Raw genomic sequence first — 22,509 nt, 5'->3', positions numbered from 1 at the left:
AGGCAGGTTCTTTACTGACTGAGCTACCAGGGAAGCCCTGGTCTTTAGAATAGAATATTCCTCCCTTTTATTATTAGAAAGTAAGAATTCCATGTTAGTCAACCAATAAAAAGTAAAAATAGCATTAACAATTTATTAATATTGTCTCTTCATTCATTCATTCACATTCCTTTTTAGCCCTTTTATAAGGAATCATAAACTCACTTTCTGCATGGTGTGTGCTCAGTCACTCAGTCGTGTTTGACTCTTTGCGACCCCATGGACTGTAGCCTGCTAGGCTCCTCTGTCCATGGGATTTCCCAGGCAAGAATACTGAAGTAGGTTGCCATTGCCTCCTCCAGGAGATCTTCCTGACCCAGGAATCAAACTCGTGTCTTCTGTGTCACCTGCATTGGCGGCCAGATTCTTTTCCCCTGAACCACCTATGCGTGGTACATAGAGGCTTAGTTCTGAGTTTGACCGTTTTTTTTAATACTCTCAGTGATTCTGTCTTCACTGTCTTGGGTTGGCCAAAATGTTAATTCTGGTTTCCCATACCATGTTATGGAAAAACCCAAATGAACATTTTGGCCAACCCAATGCATCAGAATTATTGGAGTATTTACTCCAATATACACTTAAATTGTTGTATTTAAGTGTCAGTTGGTCTGGAATAGAGCCCAATCTGTTTTCATAAAATGAGATTTAGGAATTTCCCAGGAGACAGTGAGGAATTGCTCTTAGATAGCCATACACCAAATCCTTGGTGACTATTATCAGAATAATTTCAGACTTATCAGTGTTCTTGTACCAGATAGTTGCCATGTCTTCTTGTTTCTCATTATTTGCACATCTAACCATCCAAGCTAGGTGCTTATTTCTGTTTGTTTAGTATCCACCTTCCCTCTTCCCTTTCCTTACCTGGATCATAAGCATCTCATTTCCCTTCTGTTCCGCATCATTCAGGGCAGTAATGAAGAATTGGAGCTCAGTCGTTTCTATCAAGAGAGTAGTTTTTCCCAGATCCTGAGCATTGCTTGTCAGCTTCATACTCTGTAAGCCCTTATGGAATGTCCACTGTTTTACATCCTAGCTTATATAGCAGCAGTCACTGTTGGGGAAACTGAAATTTTGAAGATCCAGGGGTTCTTATCAAAAATAATGATTAAGGTATGAGTAGAGCAGACATTGAGGGGCAAATTAATTTAGCTACATGGTCTCCATCGTTAGTGGTAGACTAAGACATTGCTCATCCAAAAAGTGTACTGTTGTCGTTCTTTTTCACTGACACTGTAATTATCTGAGGCTTTTCATCAACTTCTAAAACATCTGAATACTTTCATGATGTATCATAGATTCTTGCAGTTCCAGGGATTCTTTTGGCAGACCAGTGCCATGAAGAAAGATAGGTCTCATCTCACTCCCTGGAACCCTGACCTGTCCAACATGACACGAAATGTAGACAAACAACACCTTCTGTGTCAGAGGCTGATTTCAAACAGGATTTGACTGAATGAATGGGAAAGGAGGGGCAGTGAGTTCACTCATATAGGCTCCCTGCTCCTGCTATTTTTCTTACCTGTGGAGTTATAAAACTTCCTTGGCTGCAATCACCTGTTCCATATTAACCACCTCTGTTCTCTCTTCGACTTCCCTGGTGGCTCAGCTGGTAAAGCATCTGCCTACAATGTGGGAGACCTGGGTTCAATCCCTGGGTTGGGAAGATCCTCTGGAAAAGGAAATGGCAACCCACTCCAGTACTCTTGCCTGGAAAATCCCATAGACTGAGGAGCTCTCTTCTCCTATACCTTTCTGAGGCTTTGCCTTCTGGGCCACCGTCTTGCATTTCCAGGAGGGAACTATAGCTTGTCAGGGATGTAACTATAGCTGCTGTGTCAGGGATGCTCTGATTTTGCTCAGGATAAGCATAGTGATAGAATCTCAGATAAATGGTTCCTCACCATTGGTGCTCAAATTACCTTGTTGGCACCAGCTCTGTGAAGTGTCCCAATGTGTATTGTCAACTTGAGGCAGAATATTTGGCAAAGAATGTTTTGGTTCTCTACTCCCAAGTTCTGGGCAAACGAAAGTTGTCCATCCTTTTGGGAGAGCCTAGCTTTGTTGTCTTAAACTTGGTGAGTTTGATTTCTGCCATTGAAGCACTTGGTTCCCTACAGTTCTCTTCCATAGATTTCCTTTGATCCTCGAATCATTCGAGTGTTGAAATTTCCTTCTGACTCCTCCACAGGATGGTTCTTTTTCCTGCCAGTCAATTTGACTATGCCACTGCTGGGGCCAGAGAGCAAAGGGACATAACAAGGCCAACAATTTAGGACCTATTACTCTTTGTAACCTACGGCAGTACAAATGGATTTAACTGCATTTATTTTTGTGTATTTTAATACATTCACCTAAACAAGGCTGATGACTTAAAAACATCATAAAATGCATAGTACATACAAAAACATATCTCCGTGTAAGTCCTACATTCCTAAAGGAGTCCCATGTGTGTGCTCAGTTGCTAAGTCGTGTCCTACTCTTTGTGACCCCATGGACTGTAGCCCACCAGGCTCAGCCACAGAAACACTCTGAAAGATGTACTTTTCCCTCAGAGATCTGATGCTAAACAGGTTGTTTCACCAGGCTTCATCAGGTGTTTGCAAGCTGAGCTTTTACTTTGTCTAGGATTATATTCCACTATATTTTACTTGAATATGTGTCTCCATTTTAATTTTCTCTCATTCTTATCATTTGCAGTAAGTTTCTCAAGAGCCCATCTTCTTTCCATCTGCTGATCTTGGATGATTTTACCAAGCAGTGCCATTCCCTTCTGCCTTCCCGTGTGTGTGTATGTATGCGTGAACACACACCTGCCTGCCTGTCTCAGGCTCTAGGTAAAGTCTTCATTGTACATAGCTTTATTTTAGAATAATTCCACACCTGAGTTAGGGAACCCCAAATCTCTCATCCCAAATCTTATGCTTTGTAAAGTATTAGACTCTTGAATATTCAGCTTTGTCCTAACTGCTCAGGCAGATGAAGTCTGTTTGAATGGAAAACCTTTTTAGAACACACATCAACATTTTTAAATGTCTGCCTAGGTTGCAGTGAAATTTTGAAAGAGAGTGCTCCATTTTATTGTCAGTTTTTAAATAGATGTAGGCAAGAGCCATGTTGCTAGCCCAAAGCAAATTTTCATTTACCATCAGTGATACTCCAAACCTGGAAAACATTTTCCCTATGTGGGGGAAAGACCTGCAGTGGTGAGAAATTCATCTGTAAGAAATGTGATTTCCCCATGAAAGTGATAATTAATGCAGTTAGCTCTGTGCAGCATGGTTAGAGGTAGTCTGGGCTTGTGTGTATTTACTCTGTTTTTATCAGATAAACAAGTGAAAGTCCTTTACCTAACTGTTGTTTCCTGCACTAAAATCCACCTTATCACATGTTTACTTTGGTTATTGGATGTAAAGAAGAGCATGCATCTTGATAATCCTCTCTTTTTGTTAGTATTCTTTCTGCCTTTTCCAAACAGGGATTGTTCTGTGAAACAGCTAATAAGATCATCACCACCACTATCATAAACACATAAACAAAGCAATGTACAGGGTGTTCTGAGCATTGGAATTCCAAAGAATTTTAAAGCAAATGGCTTTGCACCTAAGGAACTTGGAAGGAGACATCCTCATGCCACTCTGTGCTTTTTAAAAGTAGTGGGAGAAAACAGCCTACTCTGAGGGTAACATGCGAAGACTCATTTCCTTATCCTCTCAAACCTTAAAAAACCAGCATTTTTACAGTAACACTTGTGAATTGACTTAGATTTCAGCAAACTGAAAATTGGAGAGTGGAATTTAGTGGCAGGTCTGGTTTTTGAACAGGTGTTTGATTTTTGCTAATCTCAGCAGTGCTTTTGTAAATTTCCTACCCCAAATTCCTGTCTCATGGGCACACTCAGCCACAAGAACTGAGGGATGGTTTGTGGCTCCGTGAGTGACCAGCTGATAGAATTTGCCATCTTTGAGAGGGAGAAAAATTCAAGCTAGACAAGAATTTATGTGACAGGTAATTCTCATTTGAAATGTAATTGAATTTCTAAAGGCAAATTAATTTCTTTCTGTGTCATTCACAGTAAATAGGTACTTGTCATCTTTTTTTCCTCTTCCATCTATTTAGCTTCTACTATCAATGGAAGAAATTAGTACTTCCTTTTAGTATTTTGAGTTTTATTTCTATACCTTTCCTTGGAGCCTTTGCCTCTCCTAACCCAGTGTTGGAGTGATGATGAGGGTAAGTATCCCTAGTGTTGTAGAGGATTTTTTTAATGTGGGTTTGTGTGTGCTGTGCTCAGTAGCTGACTCGTGTCCAACTCTTTGCAACCCCATGGACCAAAGACCACCAGGCTCCTCTGTCCATGGGATTTCCCAGGCAAGAATACTGGAGTCAGTTTCCATTTCATCCTCCAGGGAATATTCCAAACCCAAGAATCGAACCCATGTCTCCTGCATCTCCTGCATTGGCAGGCAGGTTCTTTACTTACTACTGAGCCACCTGGGAAAACCTAATGTATATTTCCAACTGAGTAAATTTATCATTTTTTTTCTTCTACTTTATAGCTCCATGTTTAATACGTTATGAACCTTTTTATAAACAAAATGAAAAAAAGAGGAAAACCTATTTGGAAACAGAAAAAGAGCAAAGTAATGGTCATTTTAAAGTGTCTGGTTAGATCACAATTTGGAAAGATCTTATACTTTAAGGGGCTTCCCTTGTGGCTCAGCTGGTAAAGAATCTGCCTGCAATGCAGGAGACCTGGGTTCAATCCCTGGGTTGGGAAGATCCCCTGGAGCAGGGAAAGGCTACCCACTTCAGTATTCTGGCCTGGAGAATTCCATAGACTATATAGTCCATGGGGTCGCAAAGAGCTGGACACGACTGAACGACTTCCACTTTCACTATACTTTAAAACAAAAGTTTTGAACTTTGGATCTGTTGAGGATAGGGAGACAGCCCTCCGTCTCCTTTTGAAATCTCATTTAGATGTGTCTCTGTGTGTACGTATGTGCATCTTCTGGTTAAAAGGTCATAACTTTCACAGGCTTTTCAAAACTACTACCTTAAAATAGCTATTACCTTGTTTTAAGATCTGCTCTTCATCATTTTAAAAACAACTCTCAACATTAGTTAACTCTTTAAATGCTTCTTTTGCAGCATAAGATTGTTTTGCAATACATTTTTTTGTTTATTGTCCATGCAAAATTCTGTTTCAAATTCTAGGAGATTTCTCCCATAATAATCTGGTTTAATAGCAAAGGATTTTTAACATACATGAACTAGGTTTAGCTTTGATTTGTTTTGTATGTGGGAAAATGTATATTTTAGTGCAGTCTTTGCTGTGTCATTACATAAAAAATGCATCATTCTTTACCAGGATTGGTTCTTCTCCATTCAGTGTCTGTGGTAAGGCTGGTCTTTTTAACTTCTGTAACAGAAGTAGAGTGAATCCTGACCTAACAGACTGAGTTATATATTGTCTTCTGGGAAAGCAGTTAAACAAAGCACAGATTTTTGAATTGATGTGTACTCACTGTGCTTTCAATTTAAGATGGTAAGTACCCATGCTTTTTATGTCTGTACTGCTGTTTTCAGAAAAGTATTACCATTGACCCGGGTTTTTTTGACTACTCTGAAACTTTTAGGAGTTTAAGAATTAGGCCTAAAGTTAAAAATGTGACCTCTCTTATTTCACTGATTATTAAGAAATGAAATCTCTATTGTTTAAAAACTAATAATATACACATTGGTTTATGCAACGGAAACAAGGGCAAGCATTATTTTGTGATTTGATCACAAATTAATTTTTTGCCTTAATGATCTGGCTTGGCCACGAAACTAAATGTTTTTTTCCAACAAGCGTTTGTTAGTGTTTACTGTGTGCTTAGTACTAGTCTAGACTACATGAGGATAACAAGAGAACCAAAAGCATGCTGGTAGACTCCTGGAGCTAACTGTTCAGAGCAGAACAGCATCTAATACTGTCATTGCTTGACCTTTGGTTTTACTTTCATGTCTTTCTAAGTTTGTGTAGGGTATCTAACTAGACAGTTACACACATCTTTGGAAAATACAAGTATCCCCAGGCATTATTTTAAAAATATTTTAGTAAAAATATAGGTTGTGCTCCTTCACCAGAGGATATTCTATTCTGGAGAACTGAGCATTCCCAGTGGCTCTGAATTTGTCCCTCAAATTATATCTTCTCTGTCCCTCTCTCACTTGAACCATTTTGGTTTGAAAATTTTATGAAATTGATTATATCCGTACAGACATTTAAAAAAATTATGCACAATTCTGTTCATATGACATTCTAGAAAAGCCAAAACTATAGAAACTGGAAAGCAGATCAGTTGTTGCCAGAGGACAGGGGTGAAGAAGGGATTAACTACAGAAGGGCATAGAGGAATTTGTCCGGGTCATAGAACTAACCTGTATCTTGATTGTGATGGGAATTAAGCAACCACATGTTTGTCCAAACTTGCAAAGCTGTATACTAAAACTTCAGAGTGAATTTTACTGCGTGTGAATTATATCTTTAATTTTTTTAAAGAGAAAAACATAGCCAAAGAACTTAGAGCATTTCTTACAGACTTTCTTAAACAATATATAGAACAAATTTTAAGGTTCTTACAGAAAGTTAGGTCTATGCTTATAATAAGATTATTGTCCCCAGGAAACATACAGCTTATAGGGATGTTTGCTCCAACATTTCAGCTTTTTAAACATTATTTTAAACTCTCTTCTCTTGCTGTAGGAATTTGCCTTTGAGTTACTACGACTTTCTCAAGCAATCCCCATGACTTTATAATCAGACCAGAAACTGGAGTTTCAGCTTCAGGGCTACTAGGGAGTTGTTGTTCAGTTGCTAAGTCATGTCTGACTCTTTGCCATGCCATAGACTGCAGTACACCAGGCTCCTCTGTCCTCCACTATTTTCCAGAGTTTGCTCAAATTCATGTCCATTGAGTCGGTGATGCTGTCTGCCCATCTCATCCTCTGCTGCCCCCTTTTTCTTCTGCTTTCCATCTTTCCTAGCATCAGGGTCTTTTCCAGTGAGTTGGCTCTTCACATCAGATAGCCAAAATATTGGAGCTTCAGTTCAGCAGAAATCCTTCTATGAATATTCAGGGTTGATTTCCTATAGGATTGACTGGTTTGATCTCCTTGCAGTCCACGAGACTCTCAAGAGTCTTCTCTAGCACCACAATTTGAGAGCATCAGTTCTTCGGCACTCCACCTTCTTCATAGTCCAACTCTCACATCCATACATGAATACTGGAAAAACAATAGCTTTGACTGTACAGACCTTCTATTGGGGATATGGTACCCAAACAACCAAATTTAATTTTTCAGTTCAGTTCAGTCGCTCAGTTATGTCCGACTCTTTGTGACCCCATGAATCGCAGCACACCAGGCCTCCCTGTCCATCACCAACTCCCAGAGTTCACTCAGACTCACGTCCATCGAGTCAGTGATGCCATCCAGCCATCTCATCCTCTGTTGTCCCCTTCTCCTCCTGCCCCCAATCCCTCCCAGCATCAGAGTCTTTTCCAATGAGTCAACTCTTTGCATGAGGTGGCCAAAGTACTGGAGTTTCAGCTTCAGCGTCATTCCCTCCAAAGAAATCCCAGGGCTGATCTCCTTCAGAATGGACTGGTTGGATCTCCTTGTGGTCCAAGGGACTCTCAAGAGTCTTCTCCAACACCACAGTTCAAAAGCATCAAGTCTTCGGCATTCAGCTTTCTTCACAGTCCAACTCTCACATCCATATATGACCACTGGGAAAACCATAGCCTTGACTAGATGGACCTTTGTTGGCAAAATTATGTCTCTGCTTTTGAATATGCTATCTAGGTTGGTCATAACTTTTCTTCAAGGCATTTAGAACATATGAAAGAAGAGTAAATTGGCCATGGGTTTGGGATTTCTGTTAAGCTAAGTTCATAGATATTATTTTACTTATAGTTTACTTCTTTGATTATTTTCTGTTCTCATTAGTTTTCCAGAAACTGTTCTCATTAGTTTTCCAGTTTTCCAGAGTGGCTAGACAAGTAAGCTCTGGGTAGATATCTCATTACATACTGATATTTTATGATATTTCTTGGTATTTTTCTGGGCTCCAAAATCACTGCAGATGGTAATTGCAGCCATGAAGTTAAAAGACGCTTACTCCTTGGAAGGAAAGTTATGACCAACCTAGATAGCATATTCAAAAGCAGAGACATTACTTTGCCAACAAAGGTTCGTCTAGTCAAGGCTATGGTTTTTCCAGTGGTCATGTATAGATGTGAGAGTTGGACCGTGAAGAAGGCTGAGCACCGAAGAATTGATGCTTTTGAACTGTGGTGTTGGAGAAGACTCTTGAGAGTCCCTTGGACTGCAAGGAGATCCAACCAGTCCATTCTGAAGGAGATCAGCCCTGGGATTTCTTTGGAAGGACTGATGCTAAAGCTGAAACTCCAGTACTTTGGCCAGCTCATGCGAAGAGTTGACTCATTGGAAAAGACTCTGATGCTGGGAGGGATTGGGGGCAGGAGGAGAAGGGGACGGCAGAGGATGAGATGGCTGGATGGCATCACTGACTCGATGGACGTGAGTCTGAGTGAACTCTGGGAATTGGTGATGGACAGGGAGGCCTGGCGTGCTGCGATTCATGGGGTCGCACAGAGTCGGACACGACTGAGTGACTGAACTGAACTGAACTGGTATTATAAGTATGCTATGTACTTTTATTATATTATTGAAATTAAAGAGTTACAGAAGCTGAAATTTAAGAACTATCACTTCATACCTCTTTGTTTTTTTTCTCTGCCTTTCCATGAAACTTAATTACTCTATTATAATTATCTACCTTTAGCACTGACCAGATCTTAAACTAATGAAAGTTACAGAAAAAAAAAGTGTAGTGTTTTAGTTTCTATAATCTTTATCCATTAAATGTGTATTTAATCCTCACTATTTTTTTTAAGGTTTCTCAAGTGGCACAGGGGCTTCCTTGGTAGGTCAGATGGTAAAGAATCTGCCTGCCACTGCAGGAGACCCAGGTTCAGTCCCTGGGTGGGGAAGATCCGCTGGAGGAAGGAATTTCAACCCACTCCAGTATTCTTGCCTGGAGAATTTCATGGACAGAGGAATCTGGAAGGCTACAGTCCCTGGGGTCACCTAGAGTCAGACACAACTTTCAGGTGGCTCAGTGGTAATGAACCCTCCTGCCAATGTAGGAGATGCGGGTGTGATCTCTGGGTCAGAAGATTCCCTGGAGAAGGAAATGGTAACCCACTCCAGTAGTCTTGCCTGGAAAATCAGAGGAACCTGGAGGTCTTACAGTCCATGGAGTAGCAAAGAGTCGGACATGACTGAGCATACACACATGCATGTACTTTAAAAAAAAAAAAATCATTCCAATTTGCTTTAAGGGAGTGGTTTTGAGGAGAAAACTCAATATAGTTGTGTGCACCCATGGTATCAAGTGAGGAAAAATATTGAAAGGAAAGTGTTGGAAGGAAAAGTTCTTGCCAGGGTCTCTTTTGTTCCAAGCTACTTTTTCCTTGTTGACTCAAAAGAACAAATAGTAAAGGCGCTGAAAGACCTCACTTCTTTTGGCCATACTAATATACAGCAGAGACATGAAACACCAGCTCCAATCCAAGACCTTCAGTGGGTAGTTTGGGGAAAGTGTTATCCATAGTTGCTCTAGTACATTTCAGCCTTCTGGATTTAAAGAATCTGCCTGCAATGCAGGGGACCCCAGTTCAATTCCTGGGTTGGGAAGATCCACTAGAGAAGGGATATTCTACCCACTCCAGTATTCTTGGGCTTCCCTGTTGGCTCAGCTGGTAAAGAATCCACCTGCAATGTGGGACACCTGGGTTTGATCCCTGGGTTGGGAAGATTCCCTGGAGAAGGGAAAGGCTACCCACTCCAGTATTCTGGCCTGGAGAATTCCATGGACTGTGTAGTCCGTGGGGTCACAAAGAGTTGGACACTGGAAAATCCCATGGATGGAGGAGCCTGGTGGGCTGCAGTCCATGGGGTTGCTAAGAGTCAGACACGACTGAGCGACTTCACTTTGACTTTTCACTTTTGTGCATTGGGGAAGGAAATGGCAACCCACTCCAGTGTTCTTGCCTGGAGAATCCCAGGGACGGGGGAGCCTGGTGGGTTGCCGTCTCTGGGGTCGCACAGAGTCGGAGACGACTGAGGTGACTTAGCAGCAGCAGCAGAACAACTTTCACTTTCACCAAGCTCATCTACTACTTATTAGAGATCACCATTTCTGTATATTCCTTCTCCTTTAAGATGTATTAGCTACTTAGTAAATTCTTTGTTCCTTTCATCTTTATTTACATCCCCCTTTTCTTTAAAAAAATTCTGTATATATACTAGATTTGCCTTCTCTGGGTCATAAAGTGAGATCATAGATGCAGGAATAAATATGGACCAATTCCTTTTCTTATGGAATTTATTCATTCATTCAAAAAAGGAGTTTTAATTAATTAAAAATAGTTTAGAATACCAGCTGTCCTAGGCTTTGAATGTCAGATGCTCAGAAAACGAGGATAACATAATCATTGCACTTGCACAGTAAGTCGTGCATGCAGCTCAGTTCTCAGAGCTTTAGTTTTCTTATCTGTTACAGGAGAAGGTATCTCACAAAGCTATTTGAAAGCTTAGCTAAGATAATGCATGTGAAAACATTGTAAAATTGTAAAGTGTGGACGCGTTTGTTGTCATGTTTGGTTTAAAAATAGAAGCTGGGAGAATTTTAATACTGAAACCATTTAGATAACCCACTTATGAGACTCTGGGTAATGTGAGAGAAACAATGCATGTCAAATGTGATTCATTCCCAGAAGAGTGTTTGGAGATTGTATTGTTAGGAGCCTTGCATTCTAGAAATTATTTCATTGGCGTTTATGCGAAGTGTTATTGGAAATAACATAGCTTCTTTTGACATCACACATTACTATCAACCTTTGTTAGCAGTCATAGTGCATTTTTACTATATCTTATTAATAAGGATGTATTGAATGAACCCCATGGCAGTGAGAAATGTATAAGATGCCATTTTGTAGTTGGTTTCTAGCATGTCTTTATAGCAGTCACCCAGTGTTTCTATTTATTGTTTTTCCTTTCCCTCCCGCTTTTTGTTTCTGTTACTTCTTTACAGGTAGGAATATTATATGTTCCAGTTTTCCTGAGACAGTCCTAGGTTATACCTGTTGTCCTAGCATCCCATCTCTTTATCATTTTAGCATTCTTAAAAATGTTCCAATCTGGATCATATGTTATATGGCCACCTTGGCTCAAGGCATAAGAAAAAATGAGGAAGGCACCCGAAAATTAGTGGAATTGTAAAGATCTGCGGCAACTGATCTCAGAGTGTGGACTTGGTCCAGTAATATCGTGAAATGCAACTTAGAGATTTAAGTCACTGTATTGTGTCTGATTATCAGTTCATATCACAGCAGGGTTCTAGTGAGCTGTTAAGACTAGAGCATGTGTTTGTTCACCCAGACTCAGAATAGCAGCTTTGGCACTTGAAAGGTTCTCACTCAGGTATGGCTTGTTGGAGCTTGAAGGCTGACATTCCTTTAAAGGCCCCTCAAGGTTTTTACTTCAGTGTGAACATATGCATTAAGATGGTATTGATCTAGTTTTTGACCATTATTCACCCACAGCAGCCAACCAGTGGGGTTGTAAAACATGTCTACCACCCCTTCCCCACCTGTATGGCTCTCTGAATTAAAGATTCAGCTTAGAGGGATGGGCCCATGTTGCAGCCTCTCTGCCACAGCCTCCTCCCCTTTTACAGTGTGAAAGTTGGAGCGAAAGGTCCAAAATAGAGAATTCTACAAAGAGAAAGGTGCCACTTTGTGTGTCTACTTGCAATCCCTATCGTAATGGAATGATACTCCTTGTCTCTTCCTGCCAGCATTAATATGAATTTTTAAATAAAGGTCAAGGGAAGGGCTTCTTTGGTAGTGGTAAATTCACCTGCCAATGCAAGAGACACAGGTTCAATCCCTGATCTGTGAAGAACCCATATGCCACAGAGCAGCCAAACCCGTGTGCTACAACTTCTGAGCCTGTGCTCTAGAGTCTGGGAGCTACAACTACTGAGCCACATGCCACAGCTGCTGAAGTCCATGCAGCCTAGAGCCCGTGCTCCGCAACAAGAGAAACCACCACAATGAGAAGCTCGCTTACCATAACTAGAAAAAAAGCCTGTGCAGCAACAAAGACCCAGCGCAGCCAAAAATAAAGAAATAAATACTTTTTTTTTAAGTCAAGGGGAGACAGACAGCAGGACCTACTGTGTGTGTGTGTATATATATATATATATAGCACAGGGAACTATATTCAATATCTTGTGATAACTTGTAATGGAAAAGAATCTGAAAAAGTACACCTGAAGCTAACACAACCTTGTAAATCAACTATACTTCAATTTTTAAAAAATATATCAAGAGGATACTTTACTGTTTTAGTATATGCAATCCCAGGATCGTCAAAGCATGGCAGTTTGATCAAGTTCACTGCAAATTTGCTAGGTTAAAAGCAAATGCAAAGCAAATAAAAAATACAAATAGTGAACACCTTTGAAACCTTAAAAAAATAGTAACTACCTTTGAAACCTTAAAAAAAAGCACAACTCTGCTATTCCTCACTTCTCTAAATAAAGACACAGACCTCTACTGCCTAGTTTGTTTGACTATATTCTGGCTATTTAACTTCTATTATTTTACAAAATGTCCTTCATCTACAAAAGAAGGATTTAGGTGGTTTTTTCAGAGCCCTTTCTATTGTAAAGCATAGCAACTAAGAGTTTTATGATCATACAACACAATATGTAATATATACATGTGTCTTTAACACTATGGTTTTATTTTTGTAAGTTCACCTCCAAAATAAATGTTGTTAGTACATATAAATTTTGTATTTCCCCCCATATTCCTGGTTCTCTTTCTTTTAAAAAGTCTACTTTTGTTTCATAACTTCAGAAGTTTTTTTATGTTAACCTGTAATTAGTTGTATAAATTTCTGCTCCATAATGGTAATTTAAGGAATCTGGTCTCACTGTTCCAGCAATAGCTAGAACTTTCTTCTCTGCTTTAACAGCATTCTCTCTGTTATTTGTTTTTTGGGGATGTGTGTACATTATTGTTCTAGAAGATACTTTGGGTCCAGCCGTAACTGTGTTCTCTCAACATCATGACCCCTTCAGTCTTAGGACAGAAGTCTGGAATTTATTCTCATCTCTGTTCTGACTAATTGGTTACATACCAAGCCCTATATCATGTGGTAATCAGGCATTTCTCATCCTCAGACTTCTGGATGAAAGAATTCATTTTTTCTATAAATTTACTCTCAGAGACAGTGTTGAGTTTTATTAAATATAAATCACTCTGAGCTAAGGATGAAGAATGAACATACAATTCCATATTGAGCAACTAAAATTGCTGTATTAAATACAGACTTAGTGAAAACATATTAATTGTGTTCAGAGAGATTTTAAATACACTGACTTGAGGGTGTGTTGCTGTACTGAAAACAATAAACTTAGGTCAGCATGGAGTCCAGTTTCATTGACCCTCCCACAGAGTTTTGGTGAGAGTTAATTGGCACCTTTCTGCAGGGCAGCCTGACATTATCCATCAGAATGTGCAGGCTCATTCTTTTCTTCTCACAAATCCACTTCTTGGAATTGATTCACAGCAAATTATTGAATAAATACACAAAGCTGTATGTAAAAATATGTTCCTTAAAGAGTATGTAATATGAAAAAATTAGAATCTGAATACTCAAAAATAAAGGTCAAATAAAATATAGCGTAAATATGAAAGAGGATGCTATGCAGATATCAAAAGAAGAGATATATTAATAGGTGTGTGTGTGTGTGTAAGTTACTTAGTCGTCTTTGACTCTGTGACCCTATACAGTCCATGGAATTCTCTGGGCCAGAATACAGGAGTGGGTAGCTGTTCCCTTCTCAGGATATTAATCTTGGAGCCAGACGTCCTGGAATGCGAAGTCAAGTGGGACTTAGAAAGCATCACTACGAACAATGCTAGTGGAGGTGATGGAATTCCAGTTGAGCTATTCCAAATCCTAAAAGAGGATGCTGTGAAAGTGCTGCACTCAATATGCCAGCAAATTTGGAACACTCAGCAGTGGCCACAGGACTGGAAAAGGTCAGTTTTCATTCCAATCCCAAAGAAAGGCAGTGCCAAAGAATACTCAAACTACTGCACAATTGCACTCATCTCACACACTAGTAAAGTAATGCTCAAAATTCTCCAAGCCAGGCTTCAGCAATATGTGAACCGTGAACTTCCAGATGTTCAAGCTGGATTTAGAAAAGGCAGAGGAACCAGAGATCAAATTGCCAACATCCACTGGATCATGGAAAAAGCAAGAGAGTTCCAGAAAAACATCTATTTCTGCTTTATTGACTATGCCAAAGCCTTTGACTGTGTGGATCACAGCAACTGTGGAGAATTCTGAAAGAGATGGGAATACCAGACCACCTGACCTGCCTCTTGAGAAATCTGTATGCAGGTCAGGAAACAACAGTTAGAACTGGACATGGAACAACAGGCTGGTTCCAAATAGGAAAAGGAGAACGTCAAGGCTGTATATTGTCACCCTGCCTATTTAACTTATACGCAGAGTACATCATGAGAAACACTGGGCTGGAAGAAGCACAAGCTGGAATCAAGACTGCTGGGAGAAATATTAATAACCTCAGTTATGCAGATGACACCACCCTTATGGTAGAAAGTGAAGAGAAACTAAAAAGCCTCTTGATGAAAGTGAAAGAGGAGAGTGAAAAAGTTGGCTTAAAGCTCAACATTCAGAAAACTTAAGATCATGGCATCTGGTCCCGTCACGCCATGGCAAATAGATGGAGAAACAATGGAAACAGTGGCAGACTTTATTTTGGGGGGCTCCAAAATCACTGCAGATGGTGACTGCAGTGATGAAATTAGAAGACCTTTACTCCTTGGGAGAAAAGTTATGACCAACCTAGACAGCATATTAAAAAGCAGAGACATTACTTTGCCAACAAAGGTCCGTCTAGCAAGGCTTATGGTTTTTCCAGTAGTCATGTATGGATGTGAGAGTTGGACTATAAAGAAAGCTGAGCACCGAAGAATTAATGCTTTTGCACTGTGGTATTGGAGAAGACTCTTGAGAGTCCCTTGGACTGCAAGGAGATCCATCTAGTCAATCCTTAAGGAAATTTGTCCTGAATATTCATTGGAAGGACTGATGTTGAAGCTGGAACTCCAATACTTTGGCTACCTGATGCAAAGAGCTGACTCATTGGAAAAGACCCTGATGCTGGGAATGATTGAAAGCGGGAGGAGAAGGGGATGACAGAGGATGAGATGGTTGGATGGCATCACTGACTCAATGGACATGAGTTTGAGTAAACTCCTGGAGTTGGTGATGAACAAGGAGGCCTGGAGTGGTGCAGCCCATGGGATTGTAAAGAGTTGGATATGACTGAGCAACTGAACTGAACCTGTAAAATATGTGAATAATGTTAAAAGAAATGAAATAACATATTTGGAGAAAAATACCTAAGTACACCCATGTGTATGTGAGCACAGAGAAGAACTGGGAAACTATATAGCAAAAGGTTGATAGTAATGAAATTACAGCTGATTTCCCCCTTTCTCTCTTAAACTTTTATTGTTGGAAATTTAGTACTATTACATTGAGGAGGGGGAAGATAACTTAATTTGAAAATTGCAGAAAAAAGCAACCACTCTGGGACTGAATTGGAGGAGAAATGAGAGCCCTGCTGTTGCAGCAACCCTTTGATGTTGATTGGCAGGAGTTCTTTGGCCATTACTGTGCCAGGAGGAACTTTGGAGGCCGTGCGGGCCTGTGAGACAAGATCCCTGTCCTGCTGACCTATGCACAAGGTCCCCTACAGCCCGGCAATATCGGCCCTGGGGAGCCTCATGTGCCCCCTTGGGCCAGGATCTAGAACAGAATTACTGAAAGTCTGTCAGGTCTGGAAGTGTCTGTAGGGCTGTCCAAGTCCAGCTATGAAGAACTGGAGGTCTAGAGTGTATAAGTAACTTTCTCATAGCCCTGGAGGTGTTTCCAGGCCAAGTCAAGATGAAGACACAGTTCCCAGGCTCTTTGTCTTGGGCTGCTATTTTGTTTATGCCCGAATTCTGCTATTGTGGATGAGTCCCCAGTTCTCAGAAGCAGCTTTAAAGGCCAGAGGAAAAGAGGTTTCTAGGTAAGGGGATCAGTTTTCTCTTGTAACTTAGGACATTAACTTGTTAGACCTTTTGTCCAGATCTGTGTCCTGTGAAATATATGGAAATTCAGGGCTTCCTGACGTTCCTTGGGTCCCGGCCTCTTTGGGATGCCTCATAAAGCCTCAGAACCTCTCTCTTGAGCAATGTAGGTTTGCTAGAAACCATAAAACTTTGCATTTGGTTTACGGGTTCCAAAAGATCTCTGAGACTTGTCGCTTTATTGTCAATGTTATCTTGTGTTCCCGACGTTTTCAAGTAAGTTCTCTTGCATTTGAACACAGTAAGACTATGAACTGGTTTTCATATCTTTGTGTTAAACGTGTTTCTTTTTTTTTTAATTAATTGATTATTTTAATTGGAGACTGATTACTTTACAATATTGTGGTGGTTTTTGCCATACATTGACATGAATCAGCCATGGGTGTACATCCCGAACGCCCCTCCCACCTCCCTCCCCATCCCATCCCTCTGGGTTGTCCCAGTGCACTGGCTTTGAGTGCCCTGTTTCGTGTACTGAACTTGGACTGATGATCTATTTCACATATGGTAATATACATGTTTCATGCTATTCTCTCAAATCATCCCACCCTCGCCTTCTCCCATAGCATCCAAAAGTCTGTTCTTTATATCTGTGTCTCTTTTGCTGTCTTACATATAGGGTCATCGTTAACGATCTTTCTAAGTTCCATATATACGCATTAAACATGTTTCTTGATAGAACAACAGTCTGGAAAGAGAGAAAGAAAGGACAGGAACTAGGAAGATCCAGCCATCTCACCACATTAGCCACTTATTTTGTTTCCTGTTACTGTTGGATTGTCTTTCCAATAAAAGTGAAATTTTATGATATTTTTAAAATCTCCTACCACACTAGCATAACTGCTTTCATTCTGGCAATGCATTCTGCTCTATTCCTGTCCAGGTGAATAATTTATGATGACAACCAAAGACTGTCTTCAGTGCGTTCTTTCATGCTGTTCTTTGGAAGAGGACAGTCCCTTCCATGAGAAAGACACAGGCAGGGCCCAAGATGAGGCTAGAACTTCTCACCAAAACCTACGTGTCTGAAAAAGAGCAGGCAGTTTCCACTTACAATACTTTAGAGTTTTGAAAATAGCCTGGTGCCATGATTTTCACATCAGCTGGAGGAGTTGTTAACATGCTGACCACTGGACCCACCTGAGGACTTTCTGATTCAGTGGTCTGGGGTGGGCCCAAGGATATGTATTTCTTGTTCCCAGGTGATGCTGGCATGGCTGGTCCAGGGTCACACTTTGAGAAACAGTGACCTAGGGAGTGGGAGTCTATAAGGCAGTGTGTTTTCTAACCTTTTCTGATAATAAGAATTACTTGGATGTGTGTGAAGGATATACATTTCAACTCCATTCCAGACTCACTGAAGCAGAATCTCTGGGGAGTGTTGGGATGCTGCATTTCCAGACTTGGGGAACTACCATTGCTATCAGGTAAACACCCCGCAGATCACCAGGGGACAGTAGAATTTACCTACCATTCAGCCGCTGTTCCCCCATCCATTGCATGTTTGACCCTATGATCCCCTCAGCGCCTAGACATGTATCTGTCTGTCTTCATTCTCATTTTAAGTGGTTTTTATGCCATCTTTGTAAAACATTTTTATTTCAGGTGTTCAATAAATTGTGTAAAAGAGACACTAGAACAGCTGCCTTTTGAGAACTCTGAGGTTTTATTGAGTTCTCTTTCTGTAAAGACAGTTACAGTCTTGGTACATGCACGTGTGTGTGTGACTGTGAGTAAAGCAGGGGGCTGGAAGGAGGGTAGGAAGAAAGAAATGTGCATTTCTGTGAAGTTCCCTGGTAATACAGCTGGTCTGGGGCCACACTTTGAGAACCACTGAAATAGACCAGTGACTCAAACATAGCACATTGGCATTGCCTAAGGGAGCCTTAAAAAATACTTCTGCCTGGGCCCCAACCACAGAGTACTTAATGGATAATTATTAGCATATAATGTAATACCATATCACCACATAACTACCGGTCATGTACTTGGACCTGGATAGTAATTCCAGTGACCAACCAAGGCTATGAACCACCTGGGGGGTCCCTTGGGATACAGGGTACCCTGTTCAGAAGCATGAGGCCTGATGGGGAAAATAGGGCTAAGCCAGTGCCTCTCCCACCGCAGTGTGTGTACGAATCACCTGGGCTGTGTCTTAGGATGCCGATTCTGATTCAGTATGTCTTCAGTGGGATCCAAGATTCTACTTTTTTAAAGAAGTCACATAGATGCTGCTGCTCTTGACCTGGGTACCACACTTGGAGTAGCAAGGGGCTTAGAAAATATTGACCAACACATGTAAATGTCCATCAATACAAACGTCATTTTTTTTTAATAGTGTAGAACAAATAAAAACACAGTTGCCGGACATTTTAAATTAAAAATAAAGCTATTGTGTCATTAGTGAACTTTTCTCTTCCCTTGACAGCTAGAAATTTTTGTTTTTGTTTCTAAACTAATGTTTGTGAGTTAACTCTGCTTTAGTGTGATAGACATATACTATCGGGTCTTTTATCCTGCAAGTCTGGATCTCATTGTTTCCTGTCTTTCTGAATTTAGGATCTTGCTCACTACCTCATTGTCTCAGACTCTGCCCAATTGGTGTTATCACCCAGAAGCCTAAGTGTTCAGTCATGCCCCAAGGCCCTCATTTCAGAAGCTGATGGCATTTGGCTCCGAAGTGCTGCCAAATTGCACACTTTGTGAGCCAGACTTCTTGGTACATGGCTTCAGTTTGTTTTTGGCTTGAGCCCAACCTTTCTGCCCTAGGTGAGGAGTGAAGCCTTTTCTCTGGCAGGTTCCATGCTCTGGTACTTTTCCTAGCGTGGTAGAGTTGAGACATTGCTGTCAGAGTCTTTTAGAAGGGGGAATGGAGATGCTCAAGAAGGAAGAGGCAGGACCTTAGATGATGAGAAAGGGTTTTAAGTCTTTGTCATGGAGTCGGCTTCCCTTAGCCTGCTGCATTTCCCAGCTGAATGTGGCAGAAGTGTTAGGTGATTGATGGCTTCTGAATTGGCACTAAAAGGAGCATCTGTGGCTTCTCCCTATTTGAAATTGGTGGGAATAACCCCAGGAGTCCACAGTTCCCATTGCTGACAAGAGGACAAAGATCTTCCTCCTGGGTGTGACCTGAGACCCGTCAGGCTGTCACCACACTGCTGTTACCCAGAGCATCTCTCAGTAGAATGGAACACCAGCAGGAAACAGGGATTCTCAGCCATTTCCCAGTTTTAAATGAAATCTCCATGGCAGATGCCAACGCCCCCACCCTGCATAAACTAGAATTTGCCCTCAAGCATGGGAGGATGAACATCAGCTAGATTTTTGCACAGTCATGAAAGCAGTCTGCTTGTCCCAGCTGGAAAGCCTGAGACAATAAAATAGCAGAGAATGTTCTGAATCTATATTAAAAAGATAAAAGCATAAATGAGATTTATTTCAGCTGAAGGATAGCAGTATTCCAGCCTTACTGGAATAGCTTGAATGGCCTGTTTAGAGCAACTTGAACTTGACTGTGAATGAGGTACAGTAGATGCTAGTGCTGTCTTTTTACATCTCCGGATTCGGTTTCTGGTTCCAGCTTTTCCCATAACCATTTTCAGTTGAAGTGCACATGTTGTATTGATAACACAGTTTAACTTTTGGGGAACTTTTGTCAGGCAGCAAATTATAAAGTACCTTCTGATCTAGGCACTTGACCTCTTTTAAGTTTCCCTTAAATAAGCTTGTATCTTCTGGGGAAAATACAAGAATATCTGGAAAGTTTCTGTGTAGCATGGCTGAACCTTTCTGCTCTAAAGATTAGAAAATAAAATTTTTTTGAAAATTAAAATCAAAGGACTGGTCTGAATAAACTGTTCCTGGAAGGTCCAGATCCAGTGTCCTTTCCCCATGATATTATAACTGAAGGAGCCCTGACCTACCTCTCATTAAAGATAATAAAAAGCCTAAGCAAACTACTTAAAAATAAGATCATTTATATTATGTTACTAATTGGCTTTAAAGTCCTCATTGACTTAAGGTCCACCCTAGCGCTAATGATTCAGGAGGTTTGGAGTGGCCTGAGACTTTGCATTTCTAAGTAGGTCCCAGAAGGTCATGCTTTGCTGCTGGTCTGGGAACCACACTTGGAGACCTACTCTTTGGAAGATAAGAATCTTAAGAATGTGTTGTGATCCCCTTTTATTTAGTCCAGGTACCCTTGAACTTGTTATTAACAATATTGATCAATTCAAAAGTAATTACAGAGACTATCACATAAAAATCCAGAAGGAATTAAAGGGAAAATATCTGCTACAGCAGTAAATAAAGAGCTGCACATTTTAAATAATTTAAATAGGTAATGAAGGAAAAGCCTTTCAAACTGTACCAAACTAATTCTCTTATATCTGTAATTGGTTTGATTCTTTAATATTTGAATAAGCAAAAGCACTGATACTTTAACTCATAATCTACCACTAGGAGAGATGCTTCCTAAGTAAGAGCAAGGCTTCACTAATATAGACTATTTATAACATCAAGGTTTAGGATTCTGCTATGGTCTGTTTTCCCTAAACCCCATTAGAGGTGAACCAATGCACTCAATAAATACCATTTCACATCCCTGCCTGTCCTGAGTCATAACATTACTTCCCTCTAAAGTAAAAAATGTGAAGGTGGTAAACTTTAAACAAACTTTAATAATTCTAATTTTCATTGGTCTACTCTTCTTCAGACTGTCTTTTACTCTTTTTTTTTTTTTTTGCAGGGAAGTACCTGGTTTTAGCCTAGGTTATGAGCTGATAAATTTCCATCACAGAAAATTTCCTAGAAAGAAAATTTGCCATCATTACTTCTAAGTGTTGCGTAAGCTGTGTGATTCCCAGCAACCCAGCTGGAACAGAGCCATGCAGGGCTCTGAGGCATCTGCAGGCTCCAAGATGGTTTTAACCCCTTCATTGGAGGCATTTCCTTACGCATACTCTTGGAAAGATGACGATGTACTTTTGTGATGTAGAGAGGATGTGGATGGGAGAGAGTCTGTCAAAGAGCTGGATATATCCACTTTTGTACCTAAAGAAGCAAATCTTAGCATGTTCAGTTCAGTTCAGTCACTCAGTCATATCCGACTCTTTGCGACCCCATGAACCACAGCACACCAGGCCTCCCTGTCCATCACCAACTCCCGGAGTTTACTCAAACTCATGTCCATTGACTCGGTGATGCCCTCCAACCATCTCATCCTCTGTTGTCCCCTTCTCCTCCTGCCCTCAATCTTTCCCAGCATCAGGGTCTTTTCAAACAAGTCAGCTCTTCGCATCAGGTGGCCAAAATAGTGGAGTTTCACCTTCAACATCAGTTCTTCCAATGAATACCCAGGACCGATTTCCCTTAGGATGGACTGGTTGGATCTCCTTGCAGTCCAAGGGACTCTCAAGAGTTCTCCAATACCACAGTTCAAAAACATCAATTCTTTGGCGCTCAGCCCTCTTTATAGTCCAACTCTCACATCGATACATGACTACTGGAAAAACCATAGCCATGACTAGACAGACCTTTGTTGACAAAGTCATGTCCTTGCTTTTTAATATGCTGTCTAGGTTGGTCATAACTTTCCTCCAAGGAGTAAGTGTCTTTTAATTTCATGGCTGCAGTCACCACTTGCAGTGATTTGGGAGCCCAAAAAGATAAAGTCACCACTTGTTTCCACTGTTTCCCCATCTATTTGCCATGAAGTGATGGGACCAGATGCCATGATCTTAGTTTTCTGAATGTTGAACTTTAAGCAACTTTTTCACTTTTCTCTTTCACTTTTAGCTCTTCTTCACTTTCTGCCATAAGGGTGGTGTCATCTGCATATCTGAGGTTATTGATATTTCTCCCAGCAGTCTTGATTCCAGCTTGTGCTTCTTCCAGCCCAGCGTTTCTCATGATGTACTCTGCATAGAAGTTAAGTAAACAGGGTGACAATATACAGCCTTGACATTCTCCTTTTCCTGTTTGGAACCAGTCTGTTGTTCCATGTCCAGTTCTAAGTGTTGCTTCCTGACCTGCATACAGATTTCTCAAGAGGCAGGTCAGGTGGTCTGGTGTTCCCATCTCTTTCAGAATTTTCCACAGTTTATTGTGATCCACACAGTCAAGGCTTTGACATAGTCAATAAAGCAGA

General features: G+C 40.7%; 1 protein-coding gene across 5 annotated transcripts in view; it reads left to right on the top strand.

Moving 5' to 3' along the window:
• Positions 1–22,509, top strand: part of KANK1 (KN motif and ankyrin repeat domains 1) — a 218,070-nt gene that overhangs the window by 127,709 nt on the left and 67,852 nt on the right. Inside the window, exon 1 of one of the 5 annotated variants that reach the window (XM_027549395.1) lies at positions 2,760–2,873. The exons of the other annotated variants lie outside the window; for them this stretch is intronic. The gene's annotated coding sequence lies outside the window, so the exon portion shown is untranslated. Of the gene's footprint in view, positions 1–2,759; positions 2,874–22,509 lie in introns of those variants that run through there. 5 annotated transcript variants of the gene reach the window in all.

This window comes from Bos indicus x Bos taurus, chromosome 8 (genome assembly GCF_003369695.1).
Source record: "Bos indicus x Bos taurus breed Angus x Brahman F1 hybrid chromosome 8, Bos_hybrid_MaternalHap_v2.0, whole genome shotgun sequence".
In the NCBI taxonomy this organism is placed as follows: domain Eukaryota; kingdom Metazoa; phylum Chordata; class Mammalia; order Artiodactyla; family Bovidae; genus Bos; species Bos indicus x Bos taurus.
Note: the sequence above shows the minus strand (reverse complement) of the source record. Positions and strands in the feature narration are given on the sequence as shown.